This window comes from Meleagris gallopavo, chromosome 12 (assembly GCF_905368555.1).
Source record: "Meleagris gallopavo chromosome 12, MGAL_WU_HG_1.1, whole genome shotgun sequence".
Lineage (NCBI taxonomy): Eukaryota > Metazoa > Chordata > Aves > Galliformes > Phasianidae > Meleagris > Meleagris gallopavo.
Window position 1 is genome coordinate 14,612,375 of NC_139415.1, and position 26,174 is coordinate 14,638,548.

At 39.8% G+C, this 26,174-nt stretch overlaps 1 protein-coding gene and 1 long non-coding RNA gene across 3 annotated transcripts in view; one reads left to right on the forward strand and one right to left on the reverse strand.

The window, feature by feature from the left end:
• The window catches only part of LOC104912861 (uncharacterized), a 53,184-nt gene extending 48,702 nt beyond the window's left edge, over window positions 1-4,482 (forward strand). For both annotated transcript variants that reach the window (XM_085233563.1, XM_085233562.1), the window contains 2 exons: window positions 1,215-1,290; window positions 1,379-4,482. The gene's annotated coding sequence lies outside the window, so the exon portion shown is untranslated. The remainder of the gene's footprint in view (window positions 1-1,214; window positions 1,291-1,378) is intronic.
• LOC104912865 (uncharacterized) overlaps window positions 3,589-26,174 on the reverse strand; it is a 595,545-nt gene continuing 572,959 nt past the window's right edge. Inside the window, exon 10 of the long non-coding RNA XR_014885757.1 lies at window positions 3,589-26,019. This is a non-coding gene — a long non-coding RNA (uncharacterized LOC104912865). The remainder of the gene's footprint in view (window positions 26,020-26,174) is intronic.

The following is a 26,174-nucleotide window of genomic DNA, read 5'->3' on the forward strand; positions in this document are numbered from 1 at the left end:
AAACATGAGAAAGGAAGAGGTCAAAGTAGGAACCCTGTTGCAAAAATACAACACAGCCAACCCATATATGAACTATGGGAACTTGTCATCTTATCATCCTAATTGAAGTCATTCTGCAATGTATGACAGTCCATCATATATTCTGCCAGTCAGTGTGTCATACATGATGTGTAACGAGAGAGCTCATAAACCCAGAGGGGAAGCCCCTTCTCTTTTATTACTTTATTTGATCATTTTCATAAAAATTCCCCTTGCATAAAACAGAGGGATGTGTTTATTAGCCACATTAAAGCTTTGTCCATTCATCTGACGCTGTGATTTACACAGATTTACCTACAAAAAAAATCCCATTATTTCCATTCTGGAGAGGTGTCTTTTTTTTATATTTTCATTGTGTGATGAAATCTATGTATTTAATGCCACAGGTGATGGCGAAGAAAGAGGAGGTTGTTGTCAGAAGCTCAGAAGTAAACAAAAGGTTTCTTTAGGTATAATTGACTCAGAGAAAGAAAACATTCCCAGTAAACACAGAAATATAAATAAATAAAGATGCTCTTCCCAAGGAGTGGGAATTGAACCGTCTCAGCTGAACTTTTTTTTTCCTATGTGCCTTCATTAAAAACAGCACAATTTGGCAAAAAAAAAATAAAAATAAAAAAAAATCCCTCTGTGTTCTACTCATGAATGTTTCTAGAAAATATCAGCTTTCATACGCAAATATTCTTGAAGTGAAATTGGTGGCTTCCTTTGAACACAGCTAGTGCCTCAAATCCCATCTGCTTTTCCTACAACACGCCCACTCATTATCTAGCTTATTTGGCTTTATTTTATTTTTTTTTAAATGAACACAAATTAAGCTATTTAATCAAATATGTACATGATTACATGGCATTTTTGCATAAGAGTTATACACCCACGGAAATCATTAATCACAGATAACAACACTACGTTAAAATTAGACATTTTGCTTTCTTTCTTTGTGTGTATGTGTGTGTGCTTTTTAACATAATATCCTGCATAGCTCTAATTTCACCTCCACTCTCATTTGAATAAAGCAGGATTGTTTTACATCAAATTATTCATTTGTCTGTAGCTCTGATAATTAGTATTTATGTTTAGGCTTGATCTCAGAGGAATAATAATACAAGACTTGAAAATAAAACTGGAATGGATCAGGTCTTTTTTTTTGTTTCTTCCCTGTTTTGCTTCCACAGAATGTCACCATGAATGTCCATTGGCAAACTGGATAAGAAAGAGTGTCACACTGCAGGACAACCTAGAAGATGACAGGTATTTCCAGGCATAGCAATGATGAGATCAAATTCCCCTCAACCTGCCTTGTTTGCTGATCTTTTAATCAGATTCAACTTCACTGCAGCTACAGCACAAGGTTCCCTGACAACGTATGACAGCATGTGACAGAAAAATATTTTGATTTTTTTTTTTTTTTTGACCATTTGATGCCGTTTCAGATATATCTGAAGCCCTGGCAGCATCTGCTAAATCTACTGAACTGTTTTAGTGGAGGTTTTTAAACGTGCATAATTGAACTGGAGGGTTTGGAGGTTGTGTTCATGTGCGTGTAGGGGAATCCAAACAGGAAAGCTGGGAAATGATCTAAACCCTTTGAGGTTAACGTGCCATGAAAGAGCATCAACGACCGAAGAGGACATTATTAAAAAGCAGCCAACCCAGCTCAAAAAGAACCACTCTGTGAAGCAAGAGCCTGCAGAACAACACCCAGGGCTGTTTGTGATCCCACTGGGATATGTATTTCATCCCCTGTCTTCATATCCCCAGATTTCCTCTGAACTGCTTCTGAGACGCGTTCTCGAAAAAGAAAAACACCAGCAACTACTGAATGCCTCTTATCAACCTTTTCCCCGCAATCTGTTTCGTATTCGTCTCACACCCTTGTTCTCGCAGTGTCTTGGGGAAATGCTCGGATCAAAGATAAGAGAGAACAAGGAAAGGAATGAAGCAAGAGGCAAACAACAAAACAAAACCACCCCCCCCCCAAACTTCTTGACTAAACTTCTCTGCAAATCGTGTGCATGATTACAGCACTGTTAAAACTGCCTTCTTCTTTGCCAGTACTTAATTCCTGCTTTTAAAATCAGGCTTCCTTTGATCTTGAGGATTGAAATGATCTGGAAATGAAACAGCCATTGCTTTGCAGAAAATCTGGATAGGGTCCCAGGCATGGCTTTTACCTGGAAGGATTCCAAAGTAGGATGAAATCTCTCCAGTTTCAGAACAAATTGCAAGATTTTTCTCTGTGTCTAGTCCAACTGTGGAACTCCAGCCCTGACGTCTGCTAGTTTCCAAAGCGCAGATGTAATAACCTCTAAGGTGAACTGTGAGCCCCATTCCTCCATTTTCTTCCCTCTGCCTCTCCTTCAAGGATCAAATGTTTGAAGAATTTTATTAAAACAAAGGCTTAAATTTCTGAGCAAACTTAAGTTGAGGAGACAGTTGCTTATAACCTGGGCTAGGTTCAGCCACAGGGGGGTTGAGCAGGACAGAGGACCAGGAGCATCTGTAACATCTGGATCTTGTTGCACGCAGAGAAATATCTGCCTGGCTTTGCACAACCTGATCCCAGAGCCAAAAGGGCTGAGAAATGCAGTTAAGAGACACTGTGAAGCCGGCTTTGCCCTACCAAATAAGTCCCATTGAGAAAGTAAGCACATCAATATTTCTTTGAGTGTTTTTCTTCTAGTTAATATATTTCCATATGTTGCATGAATATTTCTTTTATTGGGGATTGCAAGTCCATCTGGTACTTGTATTGGGAAGGCTTGAGCTGGCAGATTCCTACTCTGTGCTCTGTTGCAGAGATTTGGACTACTCTTACAGGAATCATAGGATCACAGAATCATTAAGGTTGGAAAGACCAATAAGATCATCCAGTCCAACCATCAGCCCATGCCTGTGATTGCTCTAGACCACATCTCCACGTGCCACATCTCCATGGTTCTTGTGCACCTCCAGGGACAGTGACTCCACCACCTGCCTGGGCGGCCTGTGCCAATGCATCACCATTCTTTCTGAGAACATCCAACCTGAGAACAGTTGTTGATCGGGTAGGGACAACTACTCATCAGCTATCTTTTTAGTTAGAACTTTCCAAAGAAATGCAGGCTATCAAGTTACTTACTATCAGTATGTTCCCAGTGTCATTTTTTTATGTTACAAAATAAGCAAGGGCTTTGTATCTGAAGGACAGCAGTCAACAAGAAAGAAACCTCTCTCTTTGTATGCAGTTCTCAGTGCACCAACTCTGACCTACGAATCATAAAGAAGAAAGGATGCCTGAACATCAATACTAAGCAGAAAATGTGCTGAAATGTCATAGTTTGCCAAGACAATGAGAATCACTTTCCCTTGTATGTATTATTACAGAACAGAGGAATAATTATCTGCTTTCATACAAGCTTTTTCCTTCTGCATGATTAACTTCACTGATATCAATAGAGAGTGTGATGACTCTGAAATGACAGCTCCTGGTAGCACGTTCTGGGATTAGCACGAACAGGTTGTCACTGTACCCCGGTTAGGAACGGTCAGTCTTGTACTGAGTGCAGGACAGAAAAGCCAGGCTGGACACCAGACATCTGCCAGCACTATGTCTGTCTTCATACTGGGTGGCTCTCAGATTGGCATATAGGGCTGGCTACTTCAATGGGGCACAAAGGCCTTCATGCAGACCCACATGATGGTGGTTGAGAAGTTTCCAGATCCAAATCATCTGGTCATCCTTGTGCTAAGGGATGACTTGCAGCCTAAAATCTGCATACTTCAGCTCATGGAATGGTTGGATAGAGAGGAAGGTCGAAGATGCAAGAGAGCAAGTTGAGGTACTGGTATGAAACAACCAAACTATCTGTTCACTAAAGTTGTAAAAAAAACTGTCATAGGTCTCCTTTGGAAATTAATCAATATGTGGAAAACTGGATAACAACTATAGGGACAACAGGAATGTGCCTATAAATTAAAAGAAGCTATTGTGAGCATGCAGAGCTATCTGGGAAAGGCACTGGGGCAGGGTAGCAGTGCTCAGTGGAGCTAGGACAGGGCCCACATAAAGGGATTCTTCAGCAAAGTCCATACTTTGTCAATGTCAAGATACATGGGAACTGTAAAACAAAGCAAACTGTGTGCATGGAATGAAAATAGAAATTTAGTCCAGCATCGTGTGCCTTTGAAAACGTCATAATCCTTTTTAAAAGGATGACAAAAAAGCTGTGTATTTTTTAAGAAATATAGCAGGTGAAAGGATTCATTCTCAAAAATCCATGAAGTGTAAGTGATGAAATATTGAGGACTGGGGGGGAGGGTGTTTTTGTAATTCTGTAGGCATCTCAGTCCTCTGGTGAAATGATGTATGGGGCAATCGTCTGGTAGGGGCTGATGGGATGTAAATGAAACTAATTAAGGAAATGTCAAACATAATTAATAAAACAGGTTTAAGTTGCAAAAGCACTGTCAGCTGAATGAATGGGGAAGAGTGTGGCATTCCCATTGTTGTGGGGCTTGCTTACTTATTTATATATTTATTTATTTATTCCTTGCTCACCCCCTTGGCCTCCCACCAGTTCTGCAGTTGCATCATTCAATTAGATCTCAGAAAGCTCTTGCTAGACGCTTGCATTTCCTCCTTGCCCCCCTTCTGAGCTGGGGTCCCAAAGAATAGGAGGAATATAAATTTGCCCTGTCGGTTTGCAGCCTGGGAAGAAGAAGAAAAAAATTAATTGCTAACTCCTCATCTTCCCTAAGTACTACAGGACATTAACATAACCAATTTGCTTGAACTCCTCACTGGCTGCTTAATAGAGCATCTGACCAGCTGATAAGACCTGGGTGCTGCTGCCTATGATACCTTGTTATTAGCATTTTCATAATATTCAGATATTACAGCCCCATGATTCACTAGCCTCCATTCATTATTGATAAGTACAAAAAATAAATAAAAAGGGTTTATAAATTGCAAAAGGGGGTGAGCGACCTATAATTATGGCAAGCAAATTAGGGTGCATGGTAGAGTCAGTTACATTTGCCTAGGAGTAATGATGCTCAAGAACTTTTTCTCCCCAGGGACAAGAAAAATAATGGATTCCCTGGCAGCTGCAGATGGGCTAGGAAAGGCTGTCATCCAGGACACCGTTTATATAAGTTAGGCTGAGCATATGGCTCTGCGTCCTGCCTGTAGCCATCTCCAGATAATGCTATTTCAATGACATTAAATAAATACATAAATAAAAATAACTGGACAGTGCTGCTGGTGGTGAAGGGATACGAGGAGGAGAAAAAGCAGGTTCAGAGAGTCCACAGCAAAGTTTCTACTGAGAGCATTCCCAGCAGTTCAGCAATCCCATAAAAGCAGAGTCTGCCCAGCTGAGTCACTGCAGAGAAAAAGATGAAATGCTATTTCTGCTAAAACAAAACCTTTTCCATGTTCCAGTCTAAGACAGATGTATTTATACACCAAAGCTTTGAGCCTGAGATGATAGAAAACATGGTTGCAAGTAGGAGCTACTAGAAATAACCACTGGATACTTTATAATTTAGTCCCTGTGGTTTTATTTCCATTAATCCAATCAAAGGCCTTTTTTCTTTACTAATGAAACTGGAATGAAGCACAAAAGGGAGGCTGACCTGTTAGCAGGTGACTGTTTCTTATAAGTTATTCATTAAAAACACCCCAACGCTCTAGTGCTGAAGGAGACCGTACCTATTTCTGTATAAATTAAACATAAGTGACTCGGTTGCAAGAAAAAAAGTTATTTCTCTTGGCTTCAAAACATGGTACAGCACTTGGAGGAAACTGCACCCTTTCAGACGTTTGCAGAGAGTTAGGGACTAAAGTTACATTCCAGCTGCTCCTACTATTTTCTATTCCAACCAGTTCTAAATATCTACTGCAGGCATGGATATTACCAGTGTTTTGAAGATAGCATGCTCTAGGTAAGTTAGGAATGAGCCTCAGTTTGGCCTTTCTTGTTAGTGTGTGAGGAGACTCAGGAATAGAAGGGAAGAACTTTGCCAGAAAAAGTGCAGGTGGAAAGGCTTCTCCCTTTTATTTTACTTTTTTTTTTTTTCCTTTATTAAATTTAATTACATCATTACTGAAATTGCTTTTGGCATTGTACTGTTGATCTGCATCATTCAGTCCTTCTCTTGGGAACCCTGAAGAATGTCCCATTGGTAATACCCACTATCTGCAAATGCTAACCTGCCTACAAAACTCTACTGTTCATTTTTGACTTTCCATGGATGTTCTCAGCATTTTTATGGGCCAGAATTACTAGCAAGTATTGCCCGTGAACAACATTCTTATCAGAATATAAATTTCTTGAGAACTTTCCTGTATCTTATCCAAAAGGAAAAAATAAGATAATTTATCAGAGCAATCTGCTGGTTTGCTGATCTGCATTCCTCAACAGCCTATCTTTAGAGCCTGGTTCATTTTGATTTATCCAAGAAAAGGCCCAAACCCAAGCTTATTCATTCTTACACTTTAAACTCTGGTACAGTTTACAAAGTGGACAGAAGCTCAGCAATGAACCTTGCTTCTGCAGCAAGCAGAAAGAGAAACTTTCTCCACCAAACATCCCCAATCCTGTACAAGCTCAGGCCTGGGCTTGAGCCATCCATCTTCAACACAAGCATCCATCTTACAAAGGGATCCTCAGGCAACCTGTAGATGGTTGGTTTTCCTTGAATCGCATGTTAACATCATGGAAAAGAAATGCAAACCCAAAGTGACACAGATTTGCATTCTCTTCCTTTGTGTTTAAGCATAGCTTGTTGCTTTAGTGCTGCTGCATTTTGGCCAATATAAGCAGCAAAGTACTTATCTGGAATATATATCTTTTCTCCAAGCCCGCAAAGTTTTAGGGTTTTTTTTTTTTTTTTTGGAGGCGAAATATCATTCTTAAGAATAAATACAGTGTTTCCATGCATCTTGATCTAATCCATTAGTCCTTATAATTTATTGTTAACTGCTTCAATGTAGGAACCGTGGCAGCTCTGAGTAAAGCATTTAAGCAGGCATCTGCTTTATATAAATTATAGGAAACTTGGTCACACAAGTTTTCAGAAAGAGATAAAGGTCTCTTACCAACATCTGTGGCTTTTGGGATAGCATTTTTTTTTTTCAACATAAGAGGCTTTGGAGCTTGGAAACAGAGCAAATCTATGAGCTACCTGCAGCCTTGTTATTTACATTTGTATTTGGTATTGTGCTAATGGCTCCAAGGAAAGAGGAATGAGATTGACATGGGGGTTGGAAGCTGGAAAACACTTTATTAGTCTCAAATCAGCTCCTCGGAGGCTAAAGCCCTGATTAACTATAACTGGAGTGGATTGTCTTAATCTGACTGCTGTAGTATTTTATGTCTAGTCATTCAGGCTTATTTCTGTAAATACTTAGATAAGCTTGAATCAATTACTTCAGCGTCTCCTTTTGTCTCCTACCATCAGAAATGGCGTGGTATCATGATCTAAGCAGGGAGAGGGGCAGGATCAAAGAAATGATACCTTGTTGCACACTGACCAAGGAAGACATATGCCAGCATGGGACATGGTTTCTTATACATAAAAGGAGATGCTTCACGGTCTTTAATCAGGAGGGGCTGCAAAATCAGAGTTATTTTGAATATTAGACTATTCCAAAGGACAGGAAGGAGGTTTTCTCCCCTCCTTCTATCACCATTTCTGGCTTTTGACAGACTGTGAGTTATCTGAGAGGACAGCAGGATCTTGCTGATGATACGTAGTTGGCCAAAGGTCTGATGTGCAGATGCTTTTATTGCCTCTTTGCTTGTGCTGCTCAGATTAATTTGGCTCATTCCTGAAGCTCTATGCACTGCACATTCCCTGACTGAAACCAAAAAATAGACCAGCAAAGCAAACTAATTGAAACATGGTACTCTGCATCTCACTTCAGCACCATCGCTCCACTCTAGAGCTGCACAGTTCAAAGTTAATAGACTGCAGTGTCAGGGATGCCACTCACCAGGGTGAAATGCAGAGCAATGGTGGGTAAGTCTGGTGAGTGGTTTTTGTCTTCCAAAGTAGCTTGGAGACACGACTTCACTCTCTTTAGTACCTCTGGATGCACAAAGGCATAGCAGTGAAGGTGATGGGATCGTATCAAACCTACCCAAGTGCGGAGCTTTGGTTTAATTTTTTTTTATATCAGTGCCTGGTCTCAGCTCTAATTAACCTACTCCCCTATCAGTCCATTCCCTCCCCACATGCCGTCTTTTCCCCTTCCTCTCTGTGATCTCCATTTCACTGCAGAGGTGGCCTGGCAAAGAGATATTATTCTATTTAGAAGCTGAGCACCTCACTAGGGGTGACAGGCCTGTTTTTAGGTCATTTATCTAATTGCTCTTTGCAGATAAGAATTAATTAGCCCGATTATTTTTCTTAGTTTTTGGATGGGTTCCCCACCTGGAGAGAAGAAATTCCTCCATGTCAGTGATTAATTGCTGAGCCAGAAGCTTACTGCCTTGCATTTGTAATAAATGCCGACTGGTTCTTTAGGTCACATTAGGAACCAGGCAGATTGTGGTTAAAATGCACAGGATAATAAAGCATTTGTACAAACAAGATCACTGCCATTAGATTTTGATTAAATATTTTAATTTATCTGGAGGTTGAAGGACCGCGGGAATCAAAAGGTTTAAGGATTCTTTTTTCCCAGTACTTTGCAATGAGAGCTGCCCTATAACCCTTTGATCTAAAACAGATGAACCTCATGGAAAGGCTTCAGTTCAGGATTTGGCACAGCTGGTTTGTTTCATACAGGCCTGAGTGCTCTGAGGGTCGCCAGTGTGAAGCCAGCTCAACTCAGTGGTGATAACATTTTGTGATCTAAAATGGAGCAGGAGTTTGGTTGAGCAAGGAGAGGAAAGGCTAGGATTTGTCTGGGAAATTATGGCAAGTTTATATCCAGCTGAATTTAATGCAGAAGTAGTCTTTTTCTTTTTTTCCCTTTTTCCTTTTTCTTTTAATTTTTCTTTTTTTTTTTCCCTTTTTTTTTCTTTCATTTTCTTACACTTTCCTTTTCCTTTTCCCTTTTCCTTTTTTTTTCTTTTATTTCTCTTTTTCTTCTTTTTTTCTTTCTTCCTTTTCCTATTTTACTTCCCTTTCCTTTTCCTCCCCCCCCTCCCCTCCTCTCTTTCTTTCAGATTTGGATCTTTCAGCTCAAAGAAAATAATGTCTATCTGCAGGAAATACTAAAGAAAAGCACCATGGCCTCAATTCACAACCTGGCCATCCTAAGACAGTCCTCTTTCCAGGATTATATAGCAAGTCAGACAATGTGATCTCTGATAATGTGATCTCTTGTGCCCTTAAAAACTGATTTCTGCCCTAGAAAGTTCATGGAAGAAAATGGGAGTCTTGCCATTTATTTCACTGTGCTCATGAACTGCTTGAAGCCCCTGATGGCCCAATAGGAGAAATTAATTGCTGTGTTTCTCGTGTTTCTCTAACACAGCTGATCACAAAATACATTGAGCTGCCTACTTCACAGTGATCACTGCCACCTAAGAGACAAGGACTGAAAGGGCAGAGCAGTGAGGTAGTGTCATCCCTTGGTCTGACTCCTACCTCATAGCTGAGAGATGTTAGGAGGGCAGTACTGAGGCATCTGGCTGTGGATGCTTTCCCTGTGTCTGTTTCCCAGATAAAAATAATTTTTCCTTATCCTTAAACACTTACACTTTAAGCTGAGGAGAAGTAAATTAGGGTCCCTGAGTGGAATTCGTTGTAACTGGGTAGAGCTATTTCATGGTTTGTTGTTTGTTTGTCTTTTAATGGAAAAAGAAAAGAAAAAAAAAAGAAAAACTGAAAACATGACAATTTCTCTCCTGATAAGTAAGCTGCGGACAGAAGGGGGAAACTGATATTTCTCTAATGTACAGGAGCAATATTGCTTTGTAAAAAGAAGTAACTTTCTTTCTTACTCAACCACAGTGTTTTGAGAATACCATTCCCAACTGTGATTTACAGACAGAAAAATCTATGACTACACCAATGGGTAGTCAAAAATCAGTGCTTAACCATTGCTCTTACCTATAGCACTTCCAGCAATAGCATGTTATTTTGGCTCTGAGCATCAAGTAAGGCCCAGCTGATATTTCTCATTAACTACAAAGAAATCAAATTCCCTTTTACCTGTTCTTTTATTAAATTGAGATTTCATTGTGATCACCACATGCATTTAAAATTCAGGTTTGTGAGAATACACACCCAATGCAGAGGACCTAAGCATTTTTTCATGGATACCAAAGAGAAGTCATGGATACCAAAGGTGAGTTCAGGAAGAGTTGAATTGATAAATACTCTTTTTCTTTTTCTTTTTTTTCTTTTTCTTTTTAATTTAATGTTAACTATGGGATCTTGTTCCAACTGATATATTATGTAATAATTTGGAATAAAGACACCATCTCACCATGTCACTGGGAAGATATATTGTGACCTCTGTCTTTCAGGTGTGGAAATGAGAGCTTAGTTCTTTCCCTAATTCTAAAAAATGTGTCACTGAAAAAACTTCACACAGAACCTTAGCAATGTCTGCTCTTGTTTTAAGCCCACACCAAGCTATTTAATTTAAGTAAGATTTACCTCCCCCACCTGCAGTGTCATTTCTGGCACTGAACATGAGGAAATTTAACAATATTGGGTGGCCTGAGTTATTATAATGAAAGATGGTTGCTAAGAAAAACTATGATGATAGCCAAGAAATTAATATTACAGAGATGAAAATCTTCGTATAGACCCAAAATAATAGATGTTCTATATCAATATATGACTAATCAGCACTCAAGGATTTATCTTTCAGATTACTGAACATGGTGGAGACATTTAATGCAATATGGTCTCCCTTCAGAGAGACACAGTATGTGACTAAATATCTCCAGTGAGTAATATTCACACTTACTCAAGTACTGTAAATATATCCCTGATAAATCTGGAGAGCGATTTCTTGTAAATTCTTGTTTAACACTGTAAGGAAGCTTAATAACTTTCCAATCTATCAACATGTTTTAATTTCCTACTGTGCAGTTTCTAACTGGAGCAGGGCATTTGACAGTGGAGACTCAAAACCAGCGGCGAATGGGCTATCATGTATCATCTCTGTTAGAAAGCCTTGATATCAAATATGCAACTGCCCTACTGTGTGAGTTTGGGCAGGAGGATTTTGAATGCAAATGTTTCATTGCAGCCTAATTACACGTGCAATATTTCATGTAAAATTAAGTGCATGTGCAATGTGCGGATTAAAAAGTAAAAGGATAAAATATCTTTACTGCTAATGAGGGGAAATGTCTGAGAACCTGATGTGTAGCCAGGTAGCTACATCAGCAAGTGACATTATTTATACTTAGTCAAAATTTCTACAGCCCCAAACGCAGACTGGACAGAAATATTGATAAAAGCCATGCCACACATAATAGCATCAACATATTTTCAAATGGGATATAAGAATGTACATGTGATTTAGAGGGCTTGGAAAGGTACAGATTGGTTTGTGTAGTCAGACAGAGCCAGAGAATTTGGTCTTTTAGGTCTGGTAGGAAACAAATGTTAAACGGATGATACCATCATCAAGATTTTGTTATGATAGGTTTCATCTGACTTAAAGCACTCCATATTCATAGATTAAATTACATATTGCTCTCCTCCAGTGCATGAGAACAACTGAACTTAGCATCAGACATGTATAGCAGCTGGGATAGAGCCATGCAAGCCTGTAAGGAGCACTGAAAAGAAATGAGTGCAGCTTTTTCAAATTTAGGAGATCACGGAGATGCCCAAACTGTAGATCTGTAGATGCTTCATTTGGGTGTTACCTGAACTTATTTTTACTAATACAGATGAAATTTTTTATTTTATTTTATTTTGGGGGGGAAAGGTAAGGGGGGGGGGGCACAGGTAGTAATTGCCTCTGGCAATCTGCATTTTTTCCTCTATGCTTCAGGATAAATTTTATGTGCTTTAATTTCATGAACTTTACTTATTCCTTCTCAATAATATTGTATTGCTGCCCAGAGTTTGTGGCCTGCTGCACTGGCATTTTCACTGAAGACTTATTACTTCTGCAGACATCTTCAAGGGAGTGAATTTAAGGAAGTGAGTAGCTATGCTTTTATGAAAGGAAATGCATAAAAAGGCTGTATACTTCTTTATGAAGTGTTCAAGGGTTGTGGATTTTTTTTTTTTAATATAAATTATTCAGTTACAATGATGATGCTACTTTGGATATAAACACATTTCCAGTCCCAGAATGGGCATAAACTACTTGCTCTGAACAGCAAACATCAAAGAAAACAACTGAGCTGAGAACCAGTGACGCACCATTTCTGTTTTTTCAGCTCTAGTGGTTTTGGAAAAGAAACATCTTCCTACGAGTGATAGTATGAAATCTTCCTCCTACTTGTCTTGTTTCTCCATGAGGTCTCTAAACTAACTTCAAGTATTTGAAGAACTTGCTGCATTTTTCCCTGTAATCTTCCAAAAAAACATCTTCCTTTTGTCTGTTATTCATGTAACTAGCAACGCTTCAGCAATTCACAGCAATCATTTAAATGCGAGTATTATCAATATCAGTACCACTCTTTGGATAATGCTTTCCTATACATTTCCTGTTATGATTCACACCCATATGGTACAATTGAGCTCCTGTTAACCCCTCCAGAAGTTCTGGAGGTTACATTTATTTCTGTCATTTCAGAATCATCTTTGTAAAGATGAACATCTTTTAATATCTTTTGCCTGGGTGCAAAGGGTGAATTTGTTTTTTGCAAAAATCTCCTTTGCAAAACACACACTGAGTGTATTAAGGTCCTGATGTGATAGAGCACTGGGGAGAGAAATCTTCAAACTTTGCTTTTTTCTCCTCCATAAAGTGGAAAATTCTAAATGATATCGTTGATTAGATGCAGCATATTGGTAAAGGTCTTGCTAGCTCTCCTGAGCATGTCTGTTTGACTTTTAAATTCACAGCACTAAAATGTTGTCATCCCCTTTCCTTTCACTCCCCACTTAATCCTTAAGCATTTTCACCTTAATCCAGAAGTTTTCAAGTGCTCTGACAAACCAGCTAAATGTAAAGAAATAGTTGCTTCTCCTAGCTTTTTTCCCTGTCAATCATTTAAAACCCAGTGGAATGTGTGATGAGGATGACTCAGTTTGTACAAAAGAGGCAACTTAGCAGTTGGCTAATGTTGTGTGAGTTGCTCAGTTTAGACAGATGGAATACTTGCATTTCATATCTCAGCACCATCCCTGATTATTGTTTTTTAGTAGTCTCAGGTACTAACTATCTCAGCATGGGAAGAGATTGGTGGCAGTCTGGTGTTCGCAGCTCACTTGTGATTCTGAGAGATTTTCTTATTATATTCAATAGTTCTGTCAGACAGGTGTTAGAGGGATGCAGTTGTACTTTGGGGAATAGCAGGTAAATTTATGCATCTTTAAAGAACTGGCAGATTCGGCTGCCTATATATGATTTAAGGTCCTGATCCCAAACCCATTAAACTTAATGGGAGTTTTTCATTGACTTAGTTGGCTTTGGATTAGCTCCTAAGTGAATTTCCAGTAGAAGGCAAAAACCCAGCCAACAAACCTGTCGATTTCTTGGCACGCTTGTCTCCTTTTAGAGAGCAGTGGCACAGCCAAATCTTGCAGAGCTGCCTAGTGAAATTATTCTGACAAATACAACTTTTATCCGCAGACACTTTCACTCCCTCACCAGGATCCTCCAGAATCCTGAATAAAATGTTGAAGGAATATATTGCAGGATTTTCCCCAAAGAAATTTTGATAAAAATGGAAAATCAGAATGTAGGCTTTATCTAAAAAGGAATCGTCTATTGTCTTAGATTAGGGAATTGCTGCACTGCACTGAATCTAAGGCCCATATTGCTCTAGTGTAGTCCCTGTGAATTCAGCAAATAGCAGATATCTGGGGAACAATGTAAGGATCTTTTTTCTAAAATACTTTGCTGTTCTTCAGTGACTCAGAAACTTCCTGAACAAGAGAAGAGCTCTGTGCATTGAATGGCTCTCAATGTGGTTTTCTTCCATGAATTTCCCCATAGATTGTTTTTGAAAATATTTGACCACCCCTATGTCTTGTGGCAAGGAGTTTTACAAGTTGTCTTTGTGCTGCAAAAAGAGAAGTCTTGTTCATTTTTAATATACCCCTTGCTAGTTTAATTTCGTGACTTTTAAGTCTTAGATTACTAGAAACAGTGAGCACTCATTATCTGTTTGCCATTTCCAGGCTAGCCAGAATGTTAAAGACCTGTATCTGACCTCCTCCTCCCCCTCCTAGGTTGTTCTTTTTCAAGATAAAAAGCTCTGATCTGTTCAGCTTAACTCAGACAATATAATGTAACTTTTCCTAACCTCAAATAATTATGGACCTGCAATTAAATTTTGTGGCCAACTTGGATTCAATCAATACATTAGGCTTACTGGACACGGTGATTTTGTTCTGACTTTTATTTTAATGTGGAAATTAATCTGACTCAACCTTCTATTTGAGATATGGCAGAGGAAAATACAGGGGGAAAAAAATCTCTATTTTGAGGATTCTGACCAGCACATTAGTTAATAATGAGGGACATATTAGTATTCTTGAAGTTCCTATAGTCTGTATGCTTCATACAGAGCTGTAAAATAAAACAGCCATACCCATTAATATGCTAATGTTATACGCTATGACCACAATGCTCCCTCTCTGAGGATCTCCACTGTTGTCCTGTCTCTTTCCACATCACATTAACACTCCCTGGGTGAAATCCTGACCCTGATGAAGTCAATGGTAAAACTCCCATTGACTTCACTGGAGCCAGGATTATCTCCTCCAAGAAGGTTTATGGCTTTAGTTCTGACTATTTTTTAGATTTCACATTCCACTGCATCCAATACTTGCTCTTCCTCTTTGCTGATGAACGCTCACTCTCATGCTCTCATTTATTCTCATCATGCACTCCTAATTCTTGAAATGAGTCTACCGGCAAGGAAAAGTCTTACTCTGTTCTGCCCGTCCACTGACTCACTCCTCCTGCTATCAGATCCTGCTTTAATTTTGTATGACTAACTGCTAGCTACTGCTCAGGCATTCTCTCTTTTTTCTACATCTGATCATGGTATAGGATATACTAAAACTACAAGAATGGGTGGAAATTGCCTGCCTGCCTCCTCAAATTATTTCAGTCAAGGTTTTCATATGCACATAGTAAGGAAAATGCTTCCAAGGCATTTTCTCTCTCTCAATTTTCCACCTTGGATTCGGTATTTGCATTCATTAGACCTGTAATATTAATTCCTTACAGTCCCGCCTTGTATTTTTAATTTCATTTTATTAAAGTTATGCACAGTTATAGAAAAATAAATTACCCTAAAATTAGCATGTTGAACAGGCTGAGGAATATTTAGAAATGAACAGAGAATAATGCTTTGTAGATAATTTATCATGCAGGCAAGAAGAAAGTGTTTGCCTGACTAAGGGCTTCAGACCCTCCATGAATACATAGTATAATCAGTAAAGTAAGGAGCTTGCATGATCAAGTGCTAACCAGAAAAAGGTCACAATAGAAGGTTCACTTAAATCAATAGAATGGTCTTGGATAGAGGCGTAAGAAAGGATTTCAAGATTTGACCCATTGTGTCGCACTGCACAGAAAAAAAATGTACTTCTTTTTTTTTTTTCTTTAACTTAAATCTATAGGTTGAGCAGTTTTATACTGTTGACTTTGAATAGTTTTGAGTCTAAGCTGAAAGACCCCCAGAAACTATTAATAACCTCCAGAGAAATATCAGCCTGCAATAGTGAGTATGGATCCCTCTTGTTGACCTAGTTTATATCTACAGAATCAACCTACACAATTCTTTTCACCAGCTGCTCTGTGGCTTAGGGAGATGGGGTGTTAATTAATGAGACATTTGTTGAAACTTATAAGGGCTTTTCCTATCCAGGTTAGACATAAATTATGAAGGCTCTGGCAAAGTGGGCAGAATATTGTTGACTGTAACTGTTTTGCTTATTTTAGCCAGTACAGGAGAAAATAGGTCTTCAAAGAACAATTTACGTGCAGGAGCAAGCTTAATGAGAAAAACAGAAGTTTTCTGTGTGTCTTTTTTCAAAAGAAAATAATAATAGCAATAGGTGTAGTGATGTTTTTTTCCCTGTTCATTGCACTACTACTTTTGCCATTTCTTTTTCAGTAAGGCCTTTTTGTCCCTGTTGTGTTAGGCACAGCATAATCCCATGTTTATGGGACTGCAATCTGTTTGAAATTACTGTGATGTCATACAAAATTTAGTATTATCTACAGTGATAAATACACTGGAAATGCACACAGAGAAAGAAAATTAGATAGATTTGTTTTGATTATGTGTAGTCTTCTTTTTAATGTTAATTTCTCACAAACATTCTAGCATGGGAATTTAATGACAGACATGTTTGTAGAGATAGTTCGTACTTTTTAAGTGAGTGTTGGAGAAGAGTCGTTTTCTTAATAATGAAAAGCAAATTCCTGTTTCTGAATCGTGAGCATTGTCATTGTCAAGCTAATTCAAAGCCAGACATTTTACCAGTCAGGAAAAGAAACATGTAACATGCATTTAATTAATATCTCTCTCTGAGTGTTCGAGCACAGGTAGGAGTCTGTGATAGCTATTCATTTTAGAGTCTTTTCAGCTCAAGCAGTAGATCCAGATCTGGAGGTCCCCCATTGCCTCAAACCTTCTCTTTTCTTATGATATTTGTTGAATCATACATTGATAAGGCAAATATCTTTCAATTAAACATATTTTGATCAGTAAATGCTGATTCACCAAAAGCAAAATGTTCCAATGAAACAGGTTGCTTTTCATGAGCTTCTAATAAAATGTAGGTGGGCTCTGCAAAGTGTTCTTTCTCTTTTCCCATCCAGCTTATCTGAAAGCTCCTAGGGCCTGCTTGAAGTTCTGAAAGCTCCAAACATTCGGAACTTGTGATCTCATTACTCTGGAGACCCTATCATCTCCCAGGAGAGACAAGGACCAAAAGTCTTCATTCAAAACTCAGGTCCTTGCAGATCTAGGAAAGGGAGGCCTTTCCATTAGGGGCTTGTCTTATAAGTTCAATTTTATTCTGAAAATTTGCTAATTCCCCATAATGTTTCTCTTTGTGCATAATTTTGCTTTATTCCAGAAGTAAAAGCAAACAAATGAAACAATATATCCCTTTCCAGATCATTCCACACTTTTCTTCTTGCTTTTTCTCCAGAATTTCTAACAGGATTTTTTTCTTTTTTCCTTTTTTTTCTTTTTGGCTTTTCATCAGTTTGAATCATAGCAATTTTCTTTGAGTGTCATTCACAGAGCTGCTTCACAAGCCAATCTGATGAGACATGCGACATGAGAATCCGAATTTACTCATCAGGTTGTTTCAGTCACTAGGAGTTTCCGCAAGCAGAAGGAGAAGGATGAAATCCATCAAATATCTTTATGAATTACTACTATAGCAAATCTTGGGAGTAGCATCTTTCTTTTGCATGTAATAGACTGATAATAAACATGGTGCAAGTCTATGTCTTACGGACAAGGGCTCAGACTTAGCAAAGACAATTCATGAGCTCCTGTCAGAGAGAATGTAGGGTTCCTATAGACTTGGAAATCAAAGAACATCTGCTTGCAAATCCTTTGCTCTTTTTCTTACCACATTCTTCACCCTGGGGCTATGTATATTCCCTGTGAGCCATGTGGGCTCCTTGCAAGTCCCATTACTGCAGAAGTGCAGTGATCTGTGTGGCAATCAAAGAGGCCGTTTCATGTTCCTTGTCAGGCATTGGGCCTCCTGATCTCTTATCAATTATCTGTCAAAAGAAGAGGGTGTTCTTCTTCATTAACACGTTGCAGTGAGGTAATTAACAACCAGATAGTGCAGGGTTTAAAAAGTGGTCTCTCTTGACCACTTATTCAATAAATATTGACATAAGCACCAGTAGAAGTATGTCATATGGGTCTTAGATAAAAACAACGAGCAAGAAGGTAGGAGAAAAGCAAACAAAGTGCATCACAACTTGTTTTCTGAAGAGGCCTCTATCAGATTTTAAGAGGAAATGGAAATTACTGATTACCATTTGGGCATTATAACCGAGGTTGCCTTGTTTTGTGTTTCTCTCTTGACTAAAGATGCTTCCCCCTCCCCCTGCCTGTGGTTGGGGGGCAGAAAGGGGAGGTTACCTTCCTGTTGAAATAAGCCAGCAAGAACTTTGTCAAGGAATGAACTCTTACTGTAACCCACACCTCATTTGTCACCCTGATGGGCTGAGGAAAAGTGACATTTACAAACTGAGAATGAAAGTACATCCATTTCACCAGTCTGACACCCTGATATAATAACTATTTACCTTGAGAAAGAGGGACTGAGATTTCCGATTCTTGTGAATCTTCTCACTTTGGCACTTATTTTCTCACTCTGTCAAACAGCCCCAGATTAATGGAACAATTTGTTCAACAAATCATATTAGCAGAAAGCGCACAGGGTAAAGAGAAGGAGGCGGGGGAGCAGGAAATTTTTACTCATTCATAGCAGTGGTATCTCTGCAAATAAAAATGTAGTTATGCCTGACATTTACAGAGGTACAATGTGAAAGGGAAAAAGTGTAATGACTTTGGGCAGTTGAGGGATCACTTTGCAAGAACAGTAGTGCTCAAAAGGGAATAAGCTAAAGTTACACATAACATCTAGATTGAGCTTCTTTCTGGAACATATTTGTCAAACACAGCAGGATCTGTCTGTGTTTAAAAAAGAGTTTTCCATTAAAATTAAGCACTATGTGCTTTCCTTACTATGAAGGAATGCTCCCTTACAGTCTGCATTTCAGAAATGGTAGGTAAAGAACTAAAGGAAGTCAGAGCCATGTGGTGAATGCTCTGAATCCTTCTTGCAGGTTTGATAGTGTTTAAGGGACTGATCCAACCCCTATCTGAGTCAGTGGAGGATTTCCTATTGACTTCATAGGACTGCAAACTGGGCACAGAGAAATAAGAAATCCAACTCTTTTTCTGTGACTATTGCTCATTTACACTGTGTGACACCATTGGAAAAGCAGTGCAGACAAACAAGGTTTTTTTGTTTTACATGTATAGTTCTCAATGTGAAGGCAAGAGAATTGCAGAATACAAAAGTAGTTATTGGAGCTTTATAGGAGCACAAATGTAAGCATAGCTGATCCTGAAAAGTCATCTTAAATGTATGTTTTGGTTAGGAATTGGTAATGAGCTAAGGCTGTACTGATGAGTAATTTGCTGGGCAGCAAACTCTACTTATTCCTTCATTTCTTTAACCCAGAGCTCCTTGTAAAGCTGTGTGCCAGTATTTATAGTATATCCTGAGTAGATTATCCTTTAAAAAGTGTGTTTCTTTTTAAGTCTACAATGTCTTCCTGCTAGCCATGAAAATATAAAGAGCAATGTAGCATCATCCCCCCCTCATGCATGCTCACACACTTTTACAAACACATTTTAAGAGGACACTCTAAGTTTGCCCTCACATTAATTTATTTCTGTTAGTTTGGTACAGCAGCACTGTACCCTGCATCTTCAATGAAAATTGACGCTCCCTTGTTCCACATTTCTTTATGCCATGACCTTGGGTGTCAGGGGAAAATATTGCTTTGCATCCTTGTGTTGCTTGAGTCCTGCTTCTCTCTTTATAGCTTATTACTTGGCACACTTCAGAGCACTGTGTACTGCAATGAGATATGCACTGTACAGCTGGCAACGCTAAGAATACTTCAGGCTATGGAGATAAGGAGAGCTGAGGCTGATGTGCAAATAATGTTTTGCCCCAAATTCAAGAATTTAAATGTATGGTTCAAACATCTTTGATGGTAAACTGTCATTTTCCTAATAAAATTTCTTCTTTTATGGCTTGTCCTATAGCCCAGTGAAGCCATAGATCAGCCTTTTCCATGAGGATACCAATTCTCTCAGGATATCTTGGGTACTTTTGTATTCTGAGCAGGATGAATGGGGAGGAACGAGCCTTCTACATGACTGGAAAAAAAAACAGCAGAGACGTTAAAGTCATTATTTATTAATTCAACTGTTGTTTTTTTTTTTTTACCAGTGTTTTTGAAGAAAATACATGCATAATTTGCTGAGGATCTGAATCAAGGGAGCCCAGCGCGTTTAATGTAGTCAAGATTTACAGCAACAGTGAAGAGAGCAGAATCTGGCCTCTTCACAATGTAATACAGGTTTAGGGTGTCCACTGCCGACATTTCCTGAGCAAGCACAGAAAAATAAGAGTTGCTACAGCTAACATGATTTTAAGTCGTTCAATCTCTTCAACCTATTTCAGTAAATCGAGAGGTTCTGAGAAAATGTTGACCCTTCCCCTTTCTACCTGCACCATGTTGAGCAGTACCCAGACCTTAGAAAGGCTTCTAAGTGCCTCTGTTGACCCTTCTCTCTCCACAAACCACTTTACTGTCTTTAAGTTTTGAGAATTCCTAAAGTTCCCGTTTCTAATGGCCCTGAGGCCAGAAACATTGACATCCCCTATGGCTTGAACAGCAACCGAAGATGGTAGTGTAGGCTGTTTGGCTGCTCCTCCTTGGAAATCTCCAACCTTGCACACGCACAAGCAACAGCATTAGTTCAGAACAAAAAGGGGTTTTGTACATTTCGAGGTTTACACCCCACTAATTCTTCAGGATGCATCCCTGTTCCATGGAAAGTAAATCACAGTATAAGGACTCAGCTGCATGAAGAAATCTGTGAGATATGGCAGAAGCTGTGGTCAGATGGCAGGTTCTCCTGCCAGTCTGCAGCCCCCAAGGTAAACAGAGATCAATCCCAGTCTGGTAGGAGGAGTTTCAGGGGATTTTTTTTTTAATCACGATCTTATTCTTTCATTTTGGTAGACTACTGCAAGAGGGAAAAAAATCTGGCTTTGTATCTTCAGGTTTCAAGACCGTACTGGATGCAAAATTTTGTATATGGAACATTCTGGCAGGTTTTTGTGTTGTTTTTTTTTTTTTTTTTTTTTTTTTTAATATATACACTGAAATAAGCTTCCAATAAGGGCTATTCTATCTTACAGCAACTTTAAAAGAATGATGATGAAGATGCCAAGATGGATATAGTGCAACAGAAATGTGCCACAGGGAGGTTAAAAACAAAACAAAAGTCAAAACCAAAACAGTTCTCTCCAGAGGGCTGGAAAAGAAAGCAACACAAAGAACTGATTGTGAGTCTGCCCTTCCCAACGCATCTCTGTTTGCCAACATATTTATATTACAGAAGCAAGTGCTCTCATCTTTTCCCAGCTGAGGATTCTCCATCTCTCCAGAGCTAGTCTCTTCCCTTTAGTCACAGATGGAAAGATGGGCTGGAGGTATTTAATACTTTTTGTAATTTCCTAGGAAGGACTAAAACGCGTAAGGACTCTTTTTTAGAAATGGATGCTAGTTCAGGGGTCAGTTTGCAGGCTATTGAATAGTGAGGGATGCTCCAAGGAAACATACTGAATCCATAAGAAATTAAAACAAATTAAAATCTGAATCTCAACAACCAAATCTACACATTGGAGCGGGAGAATGCTTTCTTCAAGAAGAGTTAAATATCGACCTGTTTGAATTTTTCACATTTTTATTGTCATGGTAACTGGTATTTTTTCCTTTAGAAATATCAGCAATTCAAACAATAATTCCCTTTTCCTTCTGGCTCCTCCATATCACTGGATAATTCTTCCCCCCAAAAATTCCAGCAAATGGTCTGTGCTCCCACTGTATCACTGAGATGAGTGCAATATCCTGTGCCAGGGTAAATGATGCCTATCTGAGCACTGAAGTAGCTCTCCAAATCAGAGAGATAGATTGATGTCATGACTGGCTGAGTGATGTCATGACCAGCTGGGTAGATGAATGGAGAGCAGTGGATGCTGTGTACCTTGAATTCAGCAAGGCTCCCATTACATCTTTGTAGGCAAGCTTAGAAAGCGTGAGAAAAATGAATGGACAATGAAGTGGGTTGAGAACATCTTCATTAATGATCTGCAGGTTGGCCATGAGCCAGCAATGTACCCATTTGGCCAAGAAAGCCAGCGCTACCCTGGGGTGCATTAAAAAGAGCATGGCTAGCAGATCAAGGGACATTTGGGACTAAGCTTTAAACCCCAAGTAGCAATATTAGTTCATGTGTCATGTGGGATGGTGCTGGTCATGTGGGAATGCAATCTCTTGAAAGCTGAGCTCTGCCTAGAGCTGCAAACTTACTTGCATATAGTTAAGGGGAGAATTTTGTAAACAAAAATAAAGCACTTCAGGTAGATAGACAGAATATATACATATGCATATTACAGAGAGAAATGTAGCAGATTAATATGAATTAAGAGAAGCATTTTCTTTCTCTGGTTACAACCTTTATAGCTTATAATCCGTGACAATTCTTTAGAATTCTTTAACCAAGTAGCTCCACAATTGGACAGAGCAAAGCCTAATGAAGATTTTTAATGGATAGGTCTCTTGTGGTTGGATTCATTGTTGTCTAATAAAGGTGAAAATACTGAAAGAAGCTATTTCTCCAGGAAGCTTTTCCTGGTCTAGGGACATTCAAAATGCTTCTCTCCTGTGTAAATTATCTGATTTCTAATGGTGACAGACGTGTACACACATACACAGACTGTGATTGCATAAGCCTTGCTTCCTGAGTAAACCATGCTGAAAGAACCCATCAAGAATGCTAATCAGAATTTAAGAGATCTTCAAATGCTGTATGATACAACATAGTTACATACTTGCAACTTTTCATGTACTGAAAGTCGCAAAACATAAAATTCATAAGTGTATATCAGTGTATACAGAATTTATAGATAAATGCATACGTATTTGTGTATGTATCTATATGCAGAGTTTTCCAGGTATTAGAAAGAAACTCCCTTCTTCAGGCACCACATTATCAGTTTGTTTGCCTGTGCCATGGAACATGTATTAATTTGATGCAGCTCAGCTTGCTGTATGACTCACAGAAAATAAGAAAGTGGGCAGAGTGGGTGAGCTGTGATATACCCATGATACAGTGGAGGCAAATGGGTCGTGGATACCCATGCATTTAGAAATCCAGATGCTCATGAATCCTTTTTTTTACACTGTAGGGGAATATGGAGGCTTTTTTTGTTTTTGTTTGTTTGTTTGTTTGTTTGTTTGTTATACCCTCTGCTCATCAGGATAATGTATCGGGACTTGCTGAACTGAGATCTGAACATGGCCTAATCACCAAATGTGGATTCAGGTCTCCCCTGCTGAGCAGGTAAAATCTAAAGATACCTGCCCAGCATGGGGTATCTTAATCAGTGGCTCATTCTTGCACTTCTTCCCTCACTTTGGTCTACAGAGACAATGACCTCAGGAAGATGATTTTATTTTAGTGTTCAAATTTGCCTATATGAATATATTCTTAACTCCTGCATTGCCTTGTGAATGGGCACGGTCTCTGCAGAAATGAAAAGAATGTCTTTCTGAGGGGATTAACAAGAAGTCACCAGATTCAAGGATGAAAACTGAGCACCATAACGACCAGTTTAAATGGTTTAATTTTTTTTAATGTTGATAATTTTAAGCCTAAGCTGGACATTAAGCCAGATATACAAGTCTGCAAACACTCTCAGTCTAGCTGGGGGAGGAGAAATGTAACTCAACTCCTGTCTGTTGAGCACAGACTGTGTGGGTACAGACTTACAAAGAAGTCAGTGGCTGCTTTTTGAATTTCAACCATGTTTGTGGCTGCTATTCCCTCTGAGAATGCCTGCTGTTCTGTGGAAGCCTGGCTGCCCTTGGAGGAGCCCTGGTGCTTTTAGAATTACATAATCACAGAATCATTAAGGTTGGAAGAGACAACTAAGGTCCTCTAGTCCAAACATCAGCTCATCCCCGCCATGCCCACTATCCGTGTCCCTCAGTGCCACATCGCCATGGTTCTAGAACAGCTCTAGGGATGGTGACTCCACCACCTCCCTGGCAGCCGTGCCGCTCCATCACTGCTCCTTCAGAGAACAATTTTTTCCTAATATCCAACTTGAACCTCCCCTGGTGCAACTTAATGCCATTACTTCTTGTCCTGTCTCTCTTAACTTGGGAAAAGAGGCTGACTCTCACCCATACACCAATTCCCCCTTGCTACAACTTCCTTTCAGGGAGTTGTAGAAGTCTCAGCAGTAGAAAACTCGTGGATTTCCTACATATCTCATACGTTTATGGCAGACTTGAACAACTATTTTGCACCATGATTTTAGGACAGACAGATGGACTACGAAAGGCCCAGCCCCTGTCCTTCCCGCAAACAGAGGCGGGAGACACCACGTGTCCCCTTTCCAGCTAGGGATTGCTGCTGGCTGCCTTGGCTTTGTTTCCCACTTTCACCGCAGCAGTGGCAGTGGGAGGCCTTATCTTGGCTTCCCAGCACTTCCCCCGGCATGCGTGTGGGAGCCGGCATGCCACAAACTTCCAGCAGCGGCTGGGCCGACAGGAAGGCTCTCTCGCCTCGTGCCCGAACGCCCGGGCTGCGTCCCGCCGGCCGCAGAATTGCAATCTGGCAGCTGCAGGGATTTCCCGTTGCTTCCCTCCATCTCTTCCTCCAGGCCTCAGGAAGCCGTGAGCGGCGGCAGGCGGGCAGGCGGGGGCGAGGAGGTGATGGTGGCCAAAACCCATTTGTTTGGTGGCCGTCGCACCGACACGCGCTGGCTGGGCCAGGGGAAAACAAAAGGGGGATGTCTGCTTCAAAAAGGCAGGAAATGAAGCAGCACAGGGGACGAGAGATCTATTGGGACTGGGCTGGGGCTTTTCTCTCTTAACCTATTGTTTCATGATATATGAAAAAAAAAAAAGTAAAAAGAAAGAGAGAGAGAAAAAAAAAAGAAATTGAACACATCCTGTGACCTCTTATCAAGCCATCAGGAATAAAAACAAACAGCTCATTCATCTGAGGGCTGAGGGTGTTTTTGATGTTTTGCCGGCCTCGTTCAATTCATCAGGCCAGACGGGCTGCAGAGGGGTCACCATGCCGGCCCCCCAGCTAACACGCTGCCCGGCCGCGGTGCCACGCGGGAGCTGTTTGTGTGTGAGGGTTTCTATATACAGCGCTGCTCATTTCCCAGCCGGCCGCAGCCCCCCTGCCCCTCGAGGCCTCTGTTCCCTGTGTTCAGGAAGTCTTTCATTCCCCTCTTATCTGAAGACCAGAAGATTTTGATCCTTGCGTCCCCTCCCTTTTTTTGGCCAGACACCTACGATTTTCCACTCTTCTTTTTCTTCTAAAGGAGATGACGTTTTAAGGGAAAACAATGCCACTGCTTTATTTAGCTCCTACCTATGATTTTGTTTTTAATTATTGTTTTATGGCTGTTGTATTCGTGAAGAGCAACTCTACACTGCTGCAGATCTGACCTAGCAGCACCTCAGCGATCCTGGTTCACACACACATTCACATAAACTTGTTTACATCATGCTTATAAAAAAGCTGTATTCACTTTGTGGATCTTTGACTAAGCTCTTAGATTTTTAAAGCCAGAAGAGGTCATCAGGTCACCTATGCTAAGCTGCTCTGTAATTCCAGTCTTAGTATTTTACCCATTTCCCACTGTAGTGAGACTAATAAATCATGCTCAGCTAAACAATATCTTTCAGAAAGGCATCCATTCTTGATCTGAAGACTTCAGGAGGTGGAGAAGCCACCACATCTGCTAGTGGCCTGGGTCATTCAGCTTTAGCAGAGCACTTAAAGTATCTTCTGAGGAGATTTCACTCCGCTGATGTGCTGTTCTGACACAGCATGTACTATAATGGGCAGGTCTTTTCCAGCTTCAGTGCAAACAGAAGCTGGTCTGCAGCAATCTGGGGTCCAGGACTCTACCTGTGGCACAATCTAGAAGAGATGGGGAACATTTCTGCATCCTTTCTCCCTCAAATTTTGATGGAAGACAAAACTCAGATGTAGCAGGTACCTGCGAACAAGAAGATGTTAACCCACAAATGCTCTTTTGGTGCTTAGAATGACTTAAAATTTCCAGCAGAAATTTTCTTTATAGGAGATATAAATGAAACTTATAAATGCATAAAAAAATCAGGCGCTGTTAAGATTATTTTGTTAGGTGAACAG